Genomic DNA, 20,276 nt, shown 5'->3' with positions numbered 1-20,276 from the left:
AGTGAAGGGTGGAGTAAGATTTCCACCCACCGGAAGGATCTGTATGTGGGCTGGGGAGCACATTCAGTGTACAGGCAGGCTTCTAGTCTGCCTTGACTTCTAGTTTCTTCTGTGTCCTCTGTGCATGTGTGTAGCCCCACCATTAGCCTAGGACATGAAGATAGCCTGGCAGGCATGCAGGTGGAAGGCAGCCAGGGTTGTCTGCAGAGTTCAAGTCCCTCTGTGGGTGTCTCATTACTAGAATCTTTCTATTATCTTTCTGGTCGTGTTGCTAGTTGGTTGCTTCTCCTAACTGGGATGGCTACCTCAGACTTGCTACTGAGATTGCTACTTTTACTGGAGACACTGCTGACTGGCATATTTTCTTTCATCTTCAGCTCCGGATCATTTGAGCCTCTCTGGCCTTAGAGCTGTCCTAGCTGTAGTCCAGGGAGAACACCCACCCAGACCACTAGGAAGGAGGGCAGTCACCGAAGGCAGGAGTGCCACAGATTCTTACTGTTTGTAAGCGAATCTCAACAGGGTTTCATGAATAAGTGCTTCTTAATGTGTTATTTGACTTTGGTTGATTGTCAGATTCCTGAAATGGTGGTTGTTAAGCAATTTTGAATAGTTTCAAAGTTGTTTTTTGAAGATGAAGATTTGAAGTCCTGCTTTCTGAGACCACGTGGTGACTTTAATTTGCATTTTCGTAAAAACTAGTTCATTTGAATGTATTTTCACTTGTTTATTAGTTGTTTGGTACCTTTTTTGTGACTTGTACGGTTAAGTCCTTTGCACATAGTCACTGCGTATTTTTCCAAGATTAAATTTAAGCATCACCTCCTTCAGATAGGCAACCCTGACCCCCACGTTTAGCTCAGATGCCCCCTTCTATTTCCATATAATTGATGCACAGTTCTATATGGTGATTATCTGTATACTTGCCTGATTCCCCATAGTAGTCTGAAAGCTTGACTGCCAGGAGTTTGTTTCTGTATCCTCACTTCTGTATCCTTGGTGCTTAGCACGATAAGCACTCTATATGCATTTGTTTAATTGAGTTAAAATCATGTAAGTTGCAAGGAGTTCTGCCAGGTTTGTTATTTGTATAAATACATGTCATTGTATTCCATTTCATTGTATAATGTATTGTTTGAAATAAGTGGGTCATTGAGCAGTGTTTAAAAACCTATTTGTTTTAGAAGAATCTTTATTAAATAGCAAAATTCCTTTTTAGTGGAATGAGCCATTGGATACGATATTATGTAATGTCATCAGTGAACTCTAAGTTCATTACTGCTAAGCTCATTAGTAAATTATTTGATCTTTTAGTAGTTTTTGACAGGATTTATCATTCTGTTCTGGTTATACTTAATTCATTTGGTCTTTTCACTGTCTTGGTTTACCTCCTATATTACTCTTCACTCCTTTTCAGTCTCCTTTGTTGTTGTTTTTCTATTCTCTACAACCTCGTAATATTAGCAACCATGCTGTCTATGTCTTATTTTTTTCTTCTTCTTTTTTCACTTTATTAAAATACTGAGTTTATTGTGCATGTATATTTTTGTCTCCCCACCATTCCATTCTCTGACCACCACTGCTACTAAGTCTTATTATAACATTCCATACATACTTAAAACCAAGCAAAGGGTTGAGTTCCATCTTTAAAAACTAAACAGGCATTTTAGACAACACATTCTTGGCATTGGAACCTGGACATTTATCAGACACAGTAGAGAAAGTTCTTACTTTCATTATAAAAGGGATAGCCAGATATCAACTGTTACAGAAATGAAAGAAGATGGAAAATTTTAACAAACTGTTTAAACTATTTTCTTGAAGAGACTTCGTCCTCTGCCAGAGATCTTCAGTAGCCTTTTGGTCAGTCATCCAGAAGCAATCCTTCATGTAATTGATGAACTTGGCTTCCGCTTTGGGAAAAGGACCACCGTTTTCTATACTTGCTTGCACTTTTCTTTAATGTCTTCTACAGAACTAGGGCCTTTTGGTGTTTTGGGAGTCTTTTCCTGTTTTTCGAAAGATTCTTTGATCTTGATGTTGATGGTTTTGACTCTTTTCCATTCTGGTTTGATTTTTGTACATTTTTGGCTGGAGTATCTCATGTAGATTTCTTTACTGGAACATTTCTTCAGCTTCCTCATTGTCAGAATGATCATCATCATCATCATCATCATCGTCTTCATCAGCAGCAAGTTTTACTTTGGAACCTTGCTACCCCTTCCAGGGGCAGAATGCTTTCCAGATATACTAAGGAGTTTCTTCCTCTTCCTCTTCTGACTCCGCATCTTCCTCCACAGCTACTGAGTGCTGTCCACTGATATGCACAGGCCCTGAACCACATTTCAACTGAAAGACCACAGGTGGTGTTATTGCAAAGCTACCAAGGGAAACTGTAGGCTGTACGGACATTTTCACAGTTGCCAGTGTGACTTTAATTGGACTGTCTTTGTAGTTCATTGCATCTGCTTCAACAGTGTGCAATTCATCCTTTGCCCCAGCCCCTACACTGACCATTCTTAAAGATAACTGCTGCTCATTTTCATCATTATCCACTTTAAAGTGATAATCTTTGTCAGCCTTTAGTTCACAACCGAAAAGATAGTTCTGGGGCTTCAGGGGGCTCATGTCCATGTCTGTCAAATCTTCATGGCATGGTGGCATGCACTTAGGTGGGAGAGAAGGCAGATGGAGATAAATGACTACTGTTCCACAGAACAGCCATGCAGGAGGGGATCACACCAAGGACTGTCTTATTCTCTTAGCTATTCTCCTGAACCTGGAGGTCATCATTTAAATTGCATCAAATGCTAATTACTCCCAAATGTATATTGCCTGTCCAGACTTCTCTCTTGAATTCTAGATTCATCAGTCCAACTTCTTACTTGACATTTCTACTTTAATGTCTCCTCTTAGATCCTGAAGTCAGGATGTCCAAAATTAAACTCTGAATCTTTCCCCTCCCAAACTTACTCACCCACTACCACCCAAACTAATCTTCTCTCCATTGATGGCTACTCCATCTTTCCAATTGTTCAAGCTACTGGAGTTATCCTTACCTTCTCTATTCCTCTCAGACCACACAATCAGTCCAGTAGGTCATCCTGTTGCCTCCACCTTCAAAATATCTAGGATCAGACCATTTCTCATCATCTCCTCTTGCTACCACACTAGTGTAAACGACCATCAACTTTTACTAGGATTACCTTCCTATCTGCCTGCTTCCACCCTTGCCTTCTGATGGAAAACCCTTTTAAAATGTAAGTTATATCGCATCACTTCTCAACTCTAAGTAAAAGCCAAAACATTTATTTATTATTTTTAAAAGATTTATTTATTTATTTTAGAGAGAGAGAGAGTGCATGTAAGCACGAGCCGGGGGAAGAGCAGCGTGAGAGGGAGAGAGAATCCTCTAGCAGACTCCCTGCTAAGTGTGAAGCCCCAAAATGGAGTTTGATCCCAGGACCATGAGATCATGACCTCAGCAGAAATCAAGAGTCAAACATTCAACCGACTGAACCACCCAGATGCCCCAAAATCATTTATAATAGACTATAAACCATGTGATCTGCTCCTTCTTTACCCTCCTTAATACTCTTCTGACTTCACCTCCTATTTCCCTTCCTTTCATTCACAGCCATCCAGGCACACCGACTTCCTTGCTGTTCCTCAAACACACTAGAGAAACACTAGACAAACATTCCTGCCTGAGGCCTCTAAATTGACTGGCCCGTCTGTGTAGACCATTCTTCTTCCAGATATGACTGACTGCCCACCTTTCACCATCCCCCCATCCTTCATGTGTTCATTCACACATCACCTTCTTACTGAAGCTTTTCTACCACCCTTTTCAACATGTTGAACCACTTGGTCTCCCTACCTGCCAGCCTCACTCCTGACTTCCCTCCATGTTTTTTTTTCTTATACTATTATTTACCTTCCAACATGCTCTGTAATTTACTTTTTAAATTATGTTTATTGTTTAATGTCTCTCTTTCCCAGCTTAGTCTATAAGGACAGAGATCTTTGTTTAGTTTGCTGATAAGCCCAACGCCCCTAGAATATCACCACGTATGAAGTAGGTACACAAACAAATACTTGTCAAATGAATGATTATCTGATTTTCTGTAAAAAATAAAATTCACAATTTGTCTGAAGAACTTTATTAGGTGAAAAGTTTTATTTGAAAAATTATGAGAAATTTTAAAAAATGCCGATGTTCTTTTATCCCTTAATTGGTGAATTAGAATCCATGAAAACACCATAAAATTTACATAAAAAGTTAATAAGTATCATTCAAATAACCTCTTCAGGGCAGTCTTTTTAATAAAACTGGCATTTCTGTAAAAATGGAATTTTTCTATAATGATATGCAGTATAGTGGAATTTAATGCATACTTTAGATTTAAAAATAACCATGTAACAGTGTGTTGAGTGGGACCTTTTTATCTTTTTCCAGAATTGCAGCTAAGGCCTTAAGCTGAAGACAAAATAGCCTGAGTAACTAATTTTCTATATTTGGATTGCTATGAATAATCTACTAGCCACTGGGACCAGAAACCTGCCTGTAGAGATTGTTCTGAGGAACCATTCCTGAAGAACTGGGATCCCCAACCCCATCCCAATATGAGAATAGGATTCAGCAGAGGAGAAGTGCAGAGTCTGTGATGGGGAATGATTCCTCCCCCTCCCAAAGCCTTCCTTTCCTTGTCCAAGAAACCGTTTGTAAAGAGTATGGGATGCCCTCAAGTCAGGAGGGTCATTTTGTTGCCTACTTGGACATTTGCTTCACATTGGACTGGCTGGTCTGCCCTTTTCCAGTGAAACACGGCTAAATAGAATTGAGAGTGATAGTACGGGGGGAGAGGACACTGTTTAATCTGTTTAATGTATTCACTCCAGAGAGTAGCTAGGCTTGGCCTATTTTTCCGTTGTCCTGCTCAATCCAGGAGGTAAAGGGACCTCTGCAGGGGTAGAGGGTACATGGTCACTGCCTATATCAGTAAATGTCCAGGGGGTGGTTTCCCTGCATGATCTTCTGAAAAGCCCATACAACCACCCCTTGAAGGAGCTGGCAGCTGCGTGCCTGCCAGAAGCAGGGACACTGACACCCAGTCCGTGTCAGCCAGAGAAACAACAGCAAACAGCAAAGAGGGTACTGTGACTCTATCCAGTTAAGCAAGGGCATAATTGTCCTTCCTACTTCCAATTCTCAAGCCATGGGCTCCCGGAGGAAGTAGTGAGGGACAGCAGTTTCCTCTTAGCAAGATCGTGCTTCGCTTCTCCATTCCAAGCTGCAGAGAGTGTGGGTTGAACCACAGGGAGAAAAGAGCTTCAAATTGATTTTGAGTCTGAAGGCTTCAAAATAACAATAATAATAATAAGATTTAGTTCCAATTGTCTGAAGGATAGAGTTTTAATAACTGAAAGTGCCTAAAAAGTTATAGTGTGTACTGAGTTGTTTAAGGATCCTTAACGTATCAGTAAGGTATTGCTGCATAATCAACCATTATAAAACTTAGTGGTTTAAAACAACCATTTGTTATTTCTAAGAAGCTTATAAATTAGCTAGACCATTCTGCTGATCTGTGACAGGCTTAGTTGACGTCTGCAGGGTTTGTGTATGTATCTACAGTCAGCTCAGTGTTGGCTGCGAGCTGTCTTGTCTAAGAGCCTCATTTGGGATGATTTGACTTAGTTCTCTGTTCCAGGAGGCTAGCCTGAGCTTGTTCTGAATGGTGGTGATTGGGGTCCGAAAACGGGAAGTAGAAACACTCAAGCACTCTTTAAAACTTGTATTTAAACTTTTCTTGGAGGCCAAACTCAGAGGCACTGTGGGAAAGCACTACCAAAGGGCAAGGATATGGTGAAGCTTGAAAAATTGGGGTCATTAATGCGGTCAATCTGCCACACTTAACCGGTGGGAAAGGAGATACCATATAAGAGAGTTAAGAGCAGTTATTGGGGAAAAATTTCATATTTGTGCTCTGAGGAGTAGAGACCCTTTAATCACAGGTTACAACTGATTTGGACTACATGGGCTCCTAATATAGAGTCTGTTTCTTCTATATGTTCTTTCTGATTATAAGTTTAACAGGAATCATTTTTTAATGATTGTGGTTTTTTAGTTTGAGGGTCACCCTGAATTTGATCTATCAGGAGAAAACTGTATACATAAAACGTATGAAATTTGGAGATGAATAGTAGAAGATATAACAAGGAAAGTTGCAAATGGTTGCCTCTAGGTAGACTGACCAGAGTGTGGGGAGGGGTAAGAAAGGGCTGCTGATTTTTGTTATGTATATATATATGCATTTTAGTGCTGTTTGATTTTTTAAAACTATGTGTTATATTATTTTGATTAAAAATAATTTTTTTTAAAGAAGGAAGGTCCGTTTTCAAAGCGTCATCACTGTGCCATTATTTACATATACCTGATTTCATTTAATTTCTGCAATATCCCTATGAATTAGTATTATTATTTCTACTTCAGATGAGATGTGTAGGCTTAGAGAAGTTAAGAGACTTGTCCAGGGGCGCCTGGGTGGCTCAGTCATTAAGCGTCTGCCTTCGGCTCAGGGTGTGATCCCAGCGTTTTGGGATCGAGCCCCACATCAGGCTCCTCCGCTGGGAGCCTGCTTCTTCCTCTCCCACTCCCCCTGCTTGTGTTCCCTCTCTCGCTGGCTGTCTGTCTGTCAAATAAATAAATAAATTCTTAAAAAAAAAAAGAGAGAGACTTGTCCAGTCACTGTTACACAGTCTTTCTGTAAGAGGCAGGGTCAAGATTGGAACCAAGGTGTGTCTGCTTCCAAAGACGACCATCTTAACCCCTAACCTGCAGCTTAATATGTGATTCACTCACTTAGTTTGAAGCTGAAGTTTAATCTGCTCCATACCAGAGTTTCACACTATTATGTAACCCCCACAATGGAACTAGGATATATGTATTGTTTTCCTACTAACAATCGTTAGTTGTTTCTTATCAACGTTTAGGTTTGAAATGGAAAAATATGATTTGAGTAAATTCTTCCAGGGGAATATGATGAATACCCAGCATGTTTAAATTTGCTCTGAGGAAAAAAGTATTTACTTTTACTTAATACTTTGATACATTAGATGCTTAGATTCCAGATATTGGATTATAATAGCACATAAATTTAAATGTTTCTTAAAAAGTATGCTTGTAGCATCTTGTCGTATAAGGAAAATATTTATAATTAGGAGTTCGATTAAGAAGAACTGATCTGCTTTCATGAATTTTCCAAGTTGTCAATATACAGCTGTATTATCTTACTTTAGGTGTTAAATGTGATACAAACTTCATATACTAATTGCTTTTAACAGCTGCTGTAGATATTTATTGCAAAATGTCATTGAAAAGACAGATTTAATATATTAGTTTAGTACACATGGTGATTTAAAGATTAGAGTATGTTGGGGCGCCTGGGTAGCGCAGTCGTTAAAGCGTCTGCCTTCGGCTCAGGGCGTGATCCCGGCATTCCGGGATCGAGTCCCACATCAGGCTCCTCCGCTATGAGCCTGCTTCTTCCTCTCCCACTCCCCCTGCTGTGTTCCCTCTCTCGCTGGCTGTCTCTCTGTCACATAAATAAATAAAATCTTTAAAAAAAAATAAATAAATAAATAAAGATTAGAGTATGTTAAATAAACTGTGTCAGAAATTATAAATAAACTAAAATGTAAAATTATCCTAAAATTGCTAGACAAGTCTTCACATTTAATGTTACATTAATGAGTTTTGTAGAGAGACTGTTTAGAATAAAATCCGTTTTCATCAGATGTTGCACATATGCCTTCACTGTTTGTTTTTCTTCAAAGTAAAACTTAATGAAACAGCTAATAAAACCTAGTTTTACTCCTGATCTTTGAAAGAAACAAGCCCTTGAAGTGCACCCACTGTTTATTCTTTTACACTGGTTTTTGCTACTTTTCAGCATGTAAAATTTCCAGTAATGGAAAACAGTCAAAGCCATAAACCTTTTTCTTCCAAGTCTTATAAACCCAGTATTTATTTCTTATTTGTAAAGTGATTGCACAATGGAAACACGCTTTGCACACATACAGAGAAGTTTGGTCTCAGATCTTCATGTTCACCTCCTGCTGGCTTCAGGAGGGCGTACTGCGTGTGCATTTAAATGGGTCTTTATTATGTAAATAATGAAGAATCAGAATAAGAGATTTAACTACCCCCCAAAAATGAGAGGTTTCAGAGTGAAAGGCATATGTGAGACTCCTATACCATGTTACTCTAGTAAACCTGAACGTGTATTAGATTGGTGAGTAGCTTATGAAAAAGGATCGGTTTCCATGAATTAGAAATATATAGATGGCAGTTGTGTATGTACCCCAAGTGGCTTTTCACTAACCATAGCATATGCCATTCTGTGTCTTCCTGGTTCTTCTATGGAGAGGATTGTTTTTGATGCTGGTGACAGGCTGGAGGTGGATATTTGGGTTGAGATGAGAGGCAGTGTTACTCAGAAGTATGGTCCTGGATTGGTACCAGTGCGAGGAGATAAATGCAGAAATTGAAAATGAGTGCTTAGAAACTTGTAAATAATTTGACAGAGTAATATTATGTCTGTCAGATATAATTTGAAAATCGATACTGATAATGGCGGAGGCTATGCGTATGTGGGAGCAGAGATATATGGGAGGAGCTCTGTACCTTTCTTTCAGATTTGCCGTGAACTTAAAACTGCTCTAAAAGAATAACATTCTTCTTCTTCTTTTTCTTCTTCCTTCTTTTTTTCTTAAATTGGGACTTGTATTTTCTATGTTTTGAATTATTTAATTTCATTTTTTCTAGTAATTCATTTTAGTGTTTTTCACAAAAGCATGTCTCTGACAGATTGGAAATAAAATTCCTAATCTTTTACCACAGATGGTTTGAAAAGCATTTGGTCTAGGATGAGATTTTAAAATGTTGATTTATGTTCCTTTGCCCCATTACATAACATCTGATATTCAAATTTGAGTAAAAAGAAAAGGCTATCATTTATAATTTCAGGACCCTAACAAAACCACTTGATGATATCGAATGGTTAATGAGCTAAGGGTTGGATAGTAGAACCTGAAGTGGAGATAGCCCGTGTTCCCCATTAAGGGCAGGTTCATATGCTCCAGTGACCCCTGGGTGGGAATTGGTGTTGACATTCTCCTAAGAAAATCAGAAAGTCTGACCAGGATTTGTGTCCAAATGGAGGTGGGCTCTTGCCAAATTGAGATTTTTAAAAATTAGGGCAGGGTTTTAGGTGGAAGAAAGTGAAGACCAGAGAAAGCTGAGCTATGTTCTTTGTAGCACTTTTGAAAGGTTAGGAACCTTGAAGCACCATGGGATAATTTGTGGGCCTTGAGAACAAAGTGGTGGTAGAAATGGGAGAGCATCAATGGCCAGTTTTGTTTACTTCTCAGTTTTACCCAGCATATTTTAATGGTACTGAAAATCAGGGTAAGGGATGCCTCTTTGATATGTATGTTATTTGTTGCTGATACCTGGACAATCAGAATATAAACCTGAAATTTATGTGTTAAATAACCTTGAGTCATAAAAATGTCCATAAGTCATAGAAATAGAAGTTTAGAGTTAGAAAGTCATATAATTCACCTTGTTCCAGATACTGCTTCTAGTAAGGCAGCTTATGATGAATTGGCTTTTTTGTAGCCACTCTAGGTATGAGTTCATGCCCATGGTGCTGGAGGGGATATAACCGAGATAGCATTCAGGAAGTAGGGATCCCAAACCTTGGTTGAGCTAAGGATGAGATTTACCCAGAGGGTTGTCCAAGAATAAATATGCTGAGCATGGAAGAGATACAAGAGACTGATTAGGAAGAAAGTTGGAAGTTGAATACTTGAACAGGCTGTAAGGGCTCAAGATACTAATGGTCATAATTCATTAACAATGTCTTGTATAACCATTCAGAAATTTATAGTAGTTAAAATGATATTTGAGCACTATTTAAATGACTCTGTATGTAAACTCCCTACATTCAGCAGTTATTTTGGTATGGCACCTGTGGCCAGAAAGTTCTCTGTAGTAGCCATATCGTACAGCACCTAGGGTTGACTCTGGACCTTGAATCAACCCAGTGTATCTGATTACATACTTATGATATATTTCTCAATAATTTTTAAAAATTATAATATATTTTAAAATTTTATAATATAATATTTTATAATATATAAAAATATATAAATATACATATTTACCACAATTGTGGTACATTTGGTACATATGGTACATACCACAAAATGGTACATTATATATATATGTATATACACACACAAAATGTGCCATTTTTAACCACTTAAAGTAATTAAAAAATTATGGTAGAAAATGGATGACATAAAATTTACCATCTTAACTCCTTTTTAAGTGGTTCAATTCAGTAAAAGTTTTAGTAGTATTAAGTACATTTACACTGTTATTTAGCCATCACCACCATCCTTCTCCAGAACTTTTTCATCTTAGTAAACTGAAATTCTGTACCCATGAAACAACTCCCCATTCCCTCTTGCTCCGATCTCCAGGCAACCACCATTTTCCTTTGTGTTTCTGTGATCTTGATTTCTCTGGGTACCTTATTTTAGTGGAATCAAATAGTATTTGTCTTTTTATAACTGGTTTATTTCACTTAGCATAATGTCTTCAAGTTTCATCCAAATTGCAGATTTTTTTCCTTTTTAAGGCTGAATTATATTCCTGTGTGTGTGTATGTGTGTGTGACATTTTATTTATCCATTTGTCTGTTGATGGATATTTGGATTGCTTTCATCTTTTAAGATTTTGTCTTTTAATACATGTAAAATATTTGCATTTTAATTTCAGCTTAGTTTATCATTATCACCATCATCATTATTTTACAATTTTGCCAACTTAGAAATTATATGTGATTATTTTTATTACTTTTATTACCATTTTCTGCTAAATAAAGTTTTGCTAAATAAAACATTGATTTTGGGGGCGCCTGGGTAGCTCAGTCAGTTAAGTGTCTGCTTTTGGCTCATGTCATGATCTTAAGGTCCTGGGATTGAGCCCCGCATTGGACTCTCTGCTCAGTGGAGAGCCTGCTTCTCCCTTACCCTCTCCCACTCCCCCTGCTTGTGCTCTCTGTCTCTCTCTCTGTCAAAGAAATAAATAAAATCTTAAAAAAAAAACAACAACATTGATTTTGTTACTGCTTGATTTATTACTTTACTTACTTAGTTTTTGCTTTTGGTGTTAACAATTAGCCAAAGTTATATTCTTGAAAGAATTTTGTAATTATTATTTGTTTTTGGAAATTGGAAAATATTTATTTTTAAAAATCAAGTAATGATTGAATGTAATTTAATTAGGTTTATTCATTAAAAGGCTTTCTAGTTTTAGAAAATACATTTGTGAAAATATTTTTAATCACACATCCGTTGATACGCTATATATTTTGTGAATATGTCAAAGTTTTGGTTTTTGGAATAAACAAATCAGTGATGAATTATTTGAACTTTTATGAAATTTGTTTTAAAAACATTTTAATGAACACAGAGGATTCTCTACTCCTGTAAATAGATTTTATGTAGTTGCAAAAGTTTATAGTCCCCATTAGTTCTTTATATTTGAAAAAGATTTAAATTTTACAGATACTGTACTTTTCATTCTTAATGGATAACTCTTCATTAAAGCTGGAAAGCCATCATAAAAAATAAGTTGAAGTCACTAGTTAGGTGATGGAATGAGAATCATCCCAAACTTGATTTTGTGTGCTCAGTAACTTTTTTCCCCTCAGCCTAAATGCATTATTGGCAATTGTGAGGACAAGCTACAAAGCAAACGGTGCTGGCACCTCACCACAAAAACTCATCCTGTGCAGGAAAAGACTGGAGCATTCTTAAGTTTTGCAAAAGCAATACAAATAACCAAAATTCGTTTTGAGCTTTTTCAGTTTATTTAGATTAAGTTCAATAAACCAGTTACAAGGTCGCACCATTAAAAGCTCAAGCCGAGCTGCCTCACACAAGGATGGAAGCCCTCATTTCACCAGCCAGCCTAAACACTGAGGCCAGTAAGGCAAAAGAGAGGGGAAAAGTGGTACTCTCAAATAATACTTGTAAATATATTGATGATATGTCAGATGACATAAAGAAAACATTAATCCAGATTATTATTAAATCAAACACACGTTAGAAACTGCCAAATTCCAGCTCAGTTAGAATTCCTAAAGAGAAATGCTGGGAAGAATATCAGTTCTCTGTAAAGCAATACCAAAAGAAATTACTGGGGATGAAATATTGAAGGTGGTGGTGAATTCATACTTTGAAACAAATAAGGTATAATGGAAACATGCCTGGGTTTGTATACTGCTGGCGTGAGTGCAGGGACAGGAGGATGTAATGGCTGTACATCAAGAGTCGTGGAAACACTGAGATTCAAGTAATCTGGTATTTTATTCTGAGAAAAACTCTCTTGTGTTAAAGTTTGCCTGTAGATGAATTTCACATAGTCTGATGTATCTAAATGGAAAATATGTATAGTCAAAGCTGCTTTATTCACACCTGTTACTAGCTTCACGTGTAGAAATGGGATTGGAATATAGCTTTTGACTGTTTCATACTGAGGGGCAGCCGTCTTTGTCCAAAGAAGAGTTCTGTCAAAGTTTATAAACTAGGAGAATTCAAACTTTTTCTGTATATAGTTCTTGCTTTGAAGATTCGTTAAAAGGTTGTTACTGCCTTGAAAAAAGAACAGCTTCATTAGGTGAGTGACTAAACCTAATAATAGAAAATTGCCGGGATCTCGTGATAATATATTTGCATGTATTGATAAAATTTATGGATTCAGTGCAAAAATTTGGCCTTGGAAATGTATGCTTTAAAAAGATTGTTTTGTGGCATTTAGTTTGTTACGCGGTTTGAATAGTAAAGACTGATCGTTACGACCGGTAGAGCAATATTTTGTATACTGAAGGAAGAGCCACATCATGGATTTAGGTGTATGATTTCAGTTGTATTCACAATTTATTTATACTATCATAAATTTTCACGTTACATTTGTTGATGGAAGTAAAAGAAGATCTGTTTGATTTGCTGAGTGATGGCAATTTTGAAGTACAGTTTAGATTTGAATTATCCAAATTCTGGTTAGTGATGAGAAAGGAGTTTCTATCACTTGTCTCTGTAGAGAGAGAAAGTAGATTAGTTTGGGGCTGAGGGTAGGAATGGGGATCAACTAATAATTTTGTAATATAAAGAAAATGTATTTAAGATTTTTTTTCACTGAGTTTCATATAGACACCACCAAATTCCCTCAAGTTTGCTCCATTATGCCGTTCAAATATGAATTTTCATGTGTGTCATGGTGTGAAAAGGTTAGAAAACACTGGACTGAATCCTATGACAGTCTGGAAAGCCGAGGCAAGAATGTTAACTGTGACAGGTCTCAAATTCAATAAGGGATTTAAGGGACTGGAGTAAAAAGCAAGGACTGGGAGAGGGTAGAGTTCCAGGAAGTGGATTTACTGACTGGGCATGTGTGATAGAGCAGAGCCTGCAGTATCTTAGGTCTTACTGAGGTGGGCGATATGGGCCAGCAGTAGTGGGATGGGTAGGTGGCAAGAGGATGATGAACCAGACTCAGCTGGACTAAGGCAAATAGCTGTTCAGACGGCCTCCTAATTATGTAGAAGAATAAAGGCCTGGGAAGAGAAATAGGTTATCCTAGCCTTCTATAACTCACTCATGGGGCTTGATCAAAATGAGTTAACTTTTGAAGGAGAAACCTACTTTTTGGGAAAAAAAGTACTCACTAGTAATTACTTTGTGTCAGGCTCCATTTTTAGTGTTTTGTATGTATTAATTCAGTTTAATTTTACTTACTGGTTGGTAATAGTACTCATTATTATTCCCATTTTATAGGTGAGGAAACTGAGGTCACTCTTACTCCTGGTAGAGCTGGTATATGAATTCAGGCAGTCTGGCCTATAGAGTCTATGTACTTGACTCTATGCTGTACTGCTTCTCAAATCTGTAGTAATCCTAACTGCTCATTCCATCTGAACTCCCATCCCTGATCTCAATGGAGACTGTTTTCACAGCCTGGACCTTCTCCTGTGAAGGATGTGGTCCACAGTGGGTGCTGTACTGCGGCCTCCTCCTAGGTTATGACTCAGATTTGATGGGCCCCCCTTCAGTTGCTTGTTTGGGGGAAAGTTGATGAATATAGCCTGATCTTAAGATGTCATCAGAACATTTATTTTCCAGCACCTTATCATTTATGTATCATTTATGTAGCTTTAGTATATGGTGGCTACTAGCTATATGTGGCAATTGAAATTGAAATTTAAATTGAGTAAAATCAAATCCGATAAAAAGCTTGGTTCTCTGATTACAGTAGCCACACTTCCAGTGGCTACTGCCTACCATTTTGGATAGCATGAGAAAGTTTGCCGTCATCACAGCTGGTTTTGTTGGACAGTAGCATTCTTACTGGTTCTCTTCTCCAGGTCTGCTTCATCAGAAGTGAGAGCTTGTTTCCTATTGGCTTCTAACTCAGGTTGCCTTACTTCAGTGGTTGGCTCCACTGATTCTCTTTCCTCATATTGTAAAAGACAGCGATACCAGAAAATAACAGATTTTTGTGGCCATTAGGTACTGGTACAAGATTTGCTTTCTTAAAACAATTCTATAATACTGTTGACCTTGCTCTCCTTACCTTATTCTGCAAGTATTACAGTTACAAACTGAGAAATCCATATATGGAGAAATCCATATATGACAGCCTGTCACACTTTGGCTCCTATTGAACTTGAAGGCATCTGTAGCACTTGTGACTTAAAATTGTGCATTACTGTTGAGCAAGAGCTCCTAAAGGTGTGTAGTTGGATTTTTGCACCTGATTTTAGGATTTTTTTATTCATCCTGAGTATTCATCTCATTTATTCATCTCATTTTTCCCTGTTGTGACTGGGGTTTTGGTTTGTTTGTTTGCTTGTTTTTAAATTAAATGTTGACCACCTGACAAACCATTCTTCTTCTTATTATTTATATCCCACTTTGATAAGCATACTTTTGTAGGTTGGCTAAAACAAGTCATGTCAAACTAATCTTTAATTTTCTTTTGAGAAGGTTACCAGATTGGAAGGATGCTATAGCAGTAGTGTTTGATCTCAGCCAAATCATTTAGAATGTTTTCAAGGGCTGGCAGTTAGGTGAGTAAGGACTGCAGAAATCATATCAAAATTTGAGAAACCTAAGAATATTTAATCTGTAGAAAAATAGACTTTTAGATATTCAGAAAACTGTGTTGAGTGAGCAGTGTTGATTGGAAGGAGAATTTATTGTTATCAGAGGAAGTTATCAAGGTTACTTATGAGAAATGTAAAGTGCTGTTAGTATGTTCAGGGGAACACACGTTAAGTTCCCAAGACCTTGGGGCAGCACTACATAAGCAGGGGTAACTGCAGGATATTTTCATTCTTGCGACCACAAAAGTGAAGTGAGCCAAAAACACAGTGGGAATTAAACGAGGTAGGGTTAAGTTTTCATTAGAGGCTGTGCCGTGCATTCACCACTCCTGGTTGCCCTGGCAACCAGGCTCCCTTGCATGCTAATGACATTATAATGAGAAAAAAACCACATGCAAATGCAGTAAATAGTAATTAGAGGCAGAGCCATACATGGAGTGGTGAGCTCCACCTTGGGAAGGTCTGGGGAAGATCTGCTGAAGGGTTTGTACTGAAGACAAAGAAAAAGGTAATGAAAGAAGGACTTTGAGTTACGTATGAAAGGGTTGAGTCCTCATAGAGCACACTTTAGTTTTTGCCTCCTGTAAATACCTGTTGTTTCTCCACGCAGAATTTAGTCAAAGTCAGAAGTCATGCAGTTGTACATCCACATTGTCATAACCTGTTGGCATCACCGAACGGAAAGAATCTTTGCTGTAATTTGCCTTGGGTGTGGAGCAACTGTAGCAGCCTGCTCTTTGGAATGCTCTTTCTGCTCACATTGGATGAGGCTGGGCCCATCCAGACAAGGTAGTGGGGCTGAAATATGTAGCCAAAAGTCATTCTTGGTGGAGAGAGAGTAGAGTCTTCATTCTGTGTTGCTTCAGATGAGACAAGTAGGACCAATGAGAGACTACATTTGATTAACATAAGGTGTAACAGGTTAAGAATACCTGCTGTCTACATTGCTGGAAATGTGTCACAGATGCTGGGTGACTGCTTCTCTCAAATGTGATAGATAGTGTTTTTGATTTGCCCAAATGTTTAGATTCAGAGTCTGTGAATCAGCATTCAATTTCATTCTCTTCCCTTTATTTCATTTTATTCAAGCTCTTCTTTTCTGTCTTTTCTATTTTTATTGCCACTTGTCTGTGTATCTTTCTTGGAAATGACTAGAAAGTGTTATATCACATGCTTCACATTATCCTAATTCTTTGATTTATCTTTTCAATGTCAGCTGAACCATAGATTATTGAGTTGAAAAATCACAAAAAATAGCCCTGAAAATTCATAAATTTTTACTGTTCTTTTTCCTCTATAAATTAAAAAAAGTTCAAAAATTTCACAAGAAATGCACATCTACTTTTCTAAAAATTTGCATTAGTCTATTATTAACAGTTCAAGTAATATAGATATATATGTGGTAAAGTGTTTAAGTCCCTGCCAGCCATCTCTCACCTCCTCTGCCAACTTCCTGTCCCAAACTTCAGAGAAAGCAAGTGTTAACAGTTCGGAGAGTAAACTTCAAAATCTCTTTCTATGCATTTCTATGTATGGTTATTAAGATATTATTAATATCTAACACTTACTGAGTGATTGCTATGTTTCAGACACTGGTCCTTTTTGTCTATTAATTCATTTAATCCTCAGATAACCTTCCTTTGAGGGATTTTCTAGAGGGAGGAAGGAAGGCCAAGACAAGTTAAGAGATTTGCCTAAGGTGTCAAGTCAAATTTATATCCCAGGAAGTCTGTTTTGAGCTCATGCTTTCTCTCATCACACTATCCTGTTCTGCAGGTAACATACACATATATGTTTTCTTTTTCCATGTGTCTAGAATCAATCATTCCATATGATTATTCTTCAAGTAGTTTTTTTAACTTAATATTCAGAGAGCATTCCATGTCAGTAACTTACCTCTTCCATTTATTTTAATTATTCCATTTTATTCTCTTGTTCAGATGCATCATAATTTAAGCAGCCCCCTATCGATGAGTATTTAATTTGCTCTAACGAATGATAGTTTAATAAATATCCATGCAGAGAGCAGTTTTCATGTGTGTTTATATTTCTGTAGAATAAACAGTTCAAAATGGAATTACTGAATGAGAGACTATTCTCACTTTGCATTTTGACAGATACTGCAAAATTAGCACAGTTATCACTCCCTTCTTGAAAATACTCTTTGCTTAGCATGTGGGACACTGACCCATCAGTGTCCTTCTCTCTTGAGAGGAGAAGGGAAGCTTCCTGTGGCTTCCTCTGCTGGTTCCTCCTTATCCCCCAACCACTGAACACTGGAGTGCCCCAGGGCTCAATCTTTGGACTTCTTTCCTTCTCTAGACTCACTCTCTAGGATATCTTATCTAGCTTCTTGGCTGTAAACACTGTATATTCACTGATGACTCTTAAAATTGTATTTTTGATGCCTATCACATCCCTGAACTTCTAGCTCTTATATCCAGGAACCGAGCTGAGATTCTCTTTGAATCTGTACATGGCATTGCACGTTTAACTCATTTTTACTTAATCTTCTCCCTTTCCACCCCAACCTGCTTCTTCTACAAACTTCCCTATCTCAAGAAATGTTAGCTTCCAATTGCTCGGGACAAGAACCTGAGGTTCTTTTTGACTCCTCTCTTTCTCTTGCATCCATGTTTAATCCATTAGTACATCCTACTAACTGAATCTTCAAACTACATCCATGTCAACCACTTCTCACCACCTGGACTGCACCACTTTAGCCCAGACTGCGTCATTTCTTCCCTGGCTTATTGCAATAGCTTCCTAATTAATGCCCATTTAGAATCTGGTCTTTAAACAGCAGCTAAAGTGATGTTTTAAAAATGTGAGTCCTGTCATAGAACTCTGTGGCTCAGAGCCCTCCAGTGACTTCCAGTTTTAGAATAAAATCCAAAGCTTTGTTCATGACTTCCAAGGCCTAACTGGTCCCCACACCCTTTCTGTCATTCCCTAGTCTTAAGTTCTATCATTCTCTTATTCTGTCATTCTGCTCCAGCCATACTGATATGCCTGCTGTTTACACCATTGGGCCTTGGCACTTCTCATTCCTACTGTCTAGTGTGTTCTTTGCCACGCAGAGATAGCTTTATGACTTATTCCCTTACTTTTGTTAGATCATTGCTCACCTTATCAGTGAGGACCTGCTACGTACCTACCTGATGTCAAATAGCATCTAACTAACCCAATAATTTTCAATCCCCCTTGCCCTAATTTATTTTCATTGTACTTAAAAACCACCTACTTTATGTATTTAGTTCTTTGTTATCCCCTCCACCTTGCACCCTGTCCTCCAGAATGCAAGCTCCATGAGGAGAAGAACCTTTGACTGTGTTGTTCACTGCTGTATCTCTGGGGCATAGTACAATACATTACATGAAGTAGGTGCTAATAGTATTAGTGGAATGAACGAGAAGGTGGACACAATTTCTCTCCAAACATACTGTAACAATTTTCTCATCAAAAAGTATATGAGTATTCTTATTTTCTCACACTGTATGAAATTAGATATTACTGATCTTTTTTAATTTTTTTACTCTCAAAGGTAGAAAATGATATATTGTTTTGATTTGCATTTTCCTCATTACATTGATGTTGAGCATATGAAAATATGCTTATTGGTCACTGGTATTCTCGGAATTTTTTATGTTCTGTGTCTGTTTTACTGTAAGGTTGTTTATCTTTGTAATATTGATTTGTAGGAATAACTTATATATTATGACTATCAATCCTTCATTTCCTATATGTATTGCAAATATTTTTTCTTAGACTGTCACTTCTCTTTTAACTTTGTTAATAGTATCATTTGTCATATAGGAGTTTTAAATTTTTAATAAATCCGCCAGTATTTTGCTTTATGGCTTCTGGGTTGGTGTTTTGCTTGGGAAATCCTTCCTAACTTCAAATTCTGGAAATATTCTCTTTTATTTTCCACTAGACCTTTATTATTTTATTTTATTTTTTATATTTAGAACTTTAATCCATCTGGGATTTATTTTGGAGATTGTGTGGGATAGTAATATAGCTTATTTTTTTTTAATTTAATGGTGAACCAGTTGATTTCAAGTTTATTATTGACTCATCCATTCTTCCATCTATGATCCAATTTTTTTGTTATATATTAAATTCTAACATGAGTCTACTTCTGGACTCCATATTCTAATCCTTGATCTATTTTTCTTCTCTGTCACAACAACATAGATTTTAATTATTGCTAGTGCTCTTTAGTTAATTTTAATATCTGATAATTTTACCATTCATTGCCTTTTTTAAAAAATTGACTACTCCTGTGCATTATTTTAACATAAATTTTAGAATCATTTTACAAGTTTCGTAAAAAAACTTGTTGGGATTTTTTTCATGGTCTACAATAAAGTTGTAGAATTTTCCTGACATGGTAGGTATATTCCTGGATATTTGACATTTTTTGTTCCTGTTTTTGTTCATGGAATGGTACATTTTATATTTATGATTTTAATTGATTATTGCTACATTTGTAAAATTATTGATTTTTATCTGTTGATCTTTTTCCGGGCCACTCTCTGAAAGTCTCTTATTTATTTTTATTACTTTTTCTATTGATTCTCTTAGATTATTTAAGCAAACCATGGAACCATCTGCCATTTTGTCTTTTCTTTTACAAGAACTTTCTCCAAGCACTGAGCTGAGGCAATTGTAGAGCTCACCTTGTTTATTTCCCATTTCTTAGAGATCATTGTCCTGCGCTGCCTGTGTCTCATATCTGAAAATTCTGATTTCACGTGTTTTGTTTGGTTTTCTAGTTGTTTAAGATAGGAGGGTGGGGCGCCTGGGTGGCTCAGTCAGTTGGACGTCTGCCTTTGGCTCGAGTCGTGATCCCGGGGTCCTGGGATCGAGCCCCATTTTGGGCTCCCTACTCGGTGGGGGGTCTGCCTCTTCCTTTTCCTCTGCCACTCCCCTTCCTGCTCCTGCTGTCTCTCGCTCGCTCTGTATCTCTCAAATAAATAAAATCTTAAAAAAAAAAAAAGATAGGAGGGTAAGTCTAGTCTCCATTATTCT

At 37.4% G+C, this 20,276-nt stretch overlaps 1 protein-coding gene and 1 pseudogene across 7 annotated transcripts in view; one reads left to right on the top strand and one right to left on the bottom strand.

Moving 5' to 3' along the window:
* ATG10 (autophagy related 10) overlaps positions 1-20,276 on the top strand; it is a 247,759-nt gene that overhangs the window by 35,531 nt on the left and 191,952 nt on the right. The gene's annotated exons all lie outside the window — the stretch shown is intronic.
* Positions 1,759-2,634, bottom strand: LOC123791515 (nucleophosmin pseudogene; annotated as a pseudogene).

This window comes from Ursus americanus, chromosome 5, assembly GCF_024610735.1.
Source record: "Ursus americanus isolate L20-20 chromosome 5, mUrsAme1.1.p, whole genome shotgun sequence".
NCBI classification, from domain to species: domain Eukaryota; kingdom Metazoa; phylum Chordata; class Mammalia; order Carnivora; family Ursidae; genus Ursus; species Ursus americanus.
This window is presented reverse-complemented; position numbering and strand designations above follow the sequence as displayed.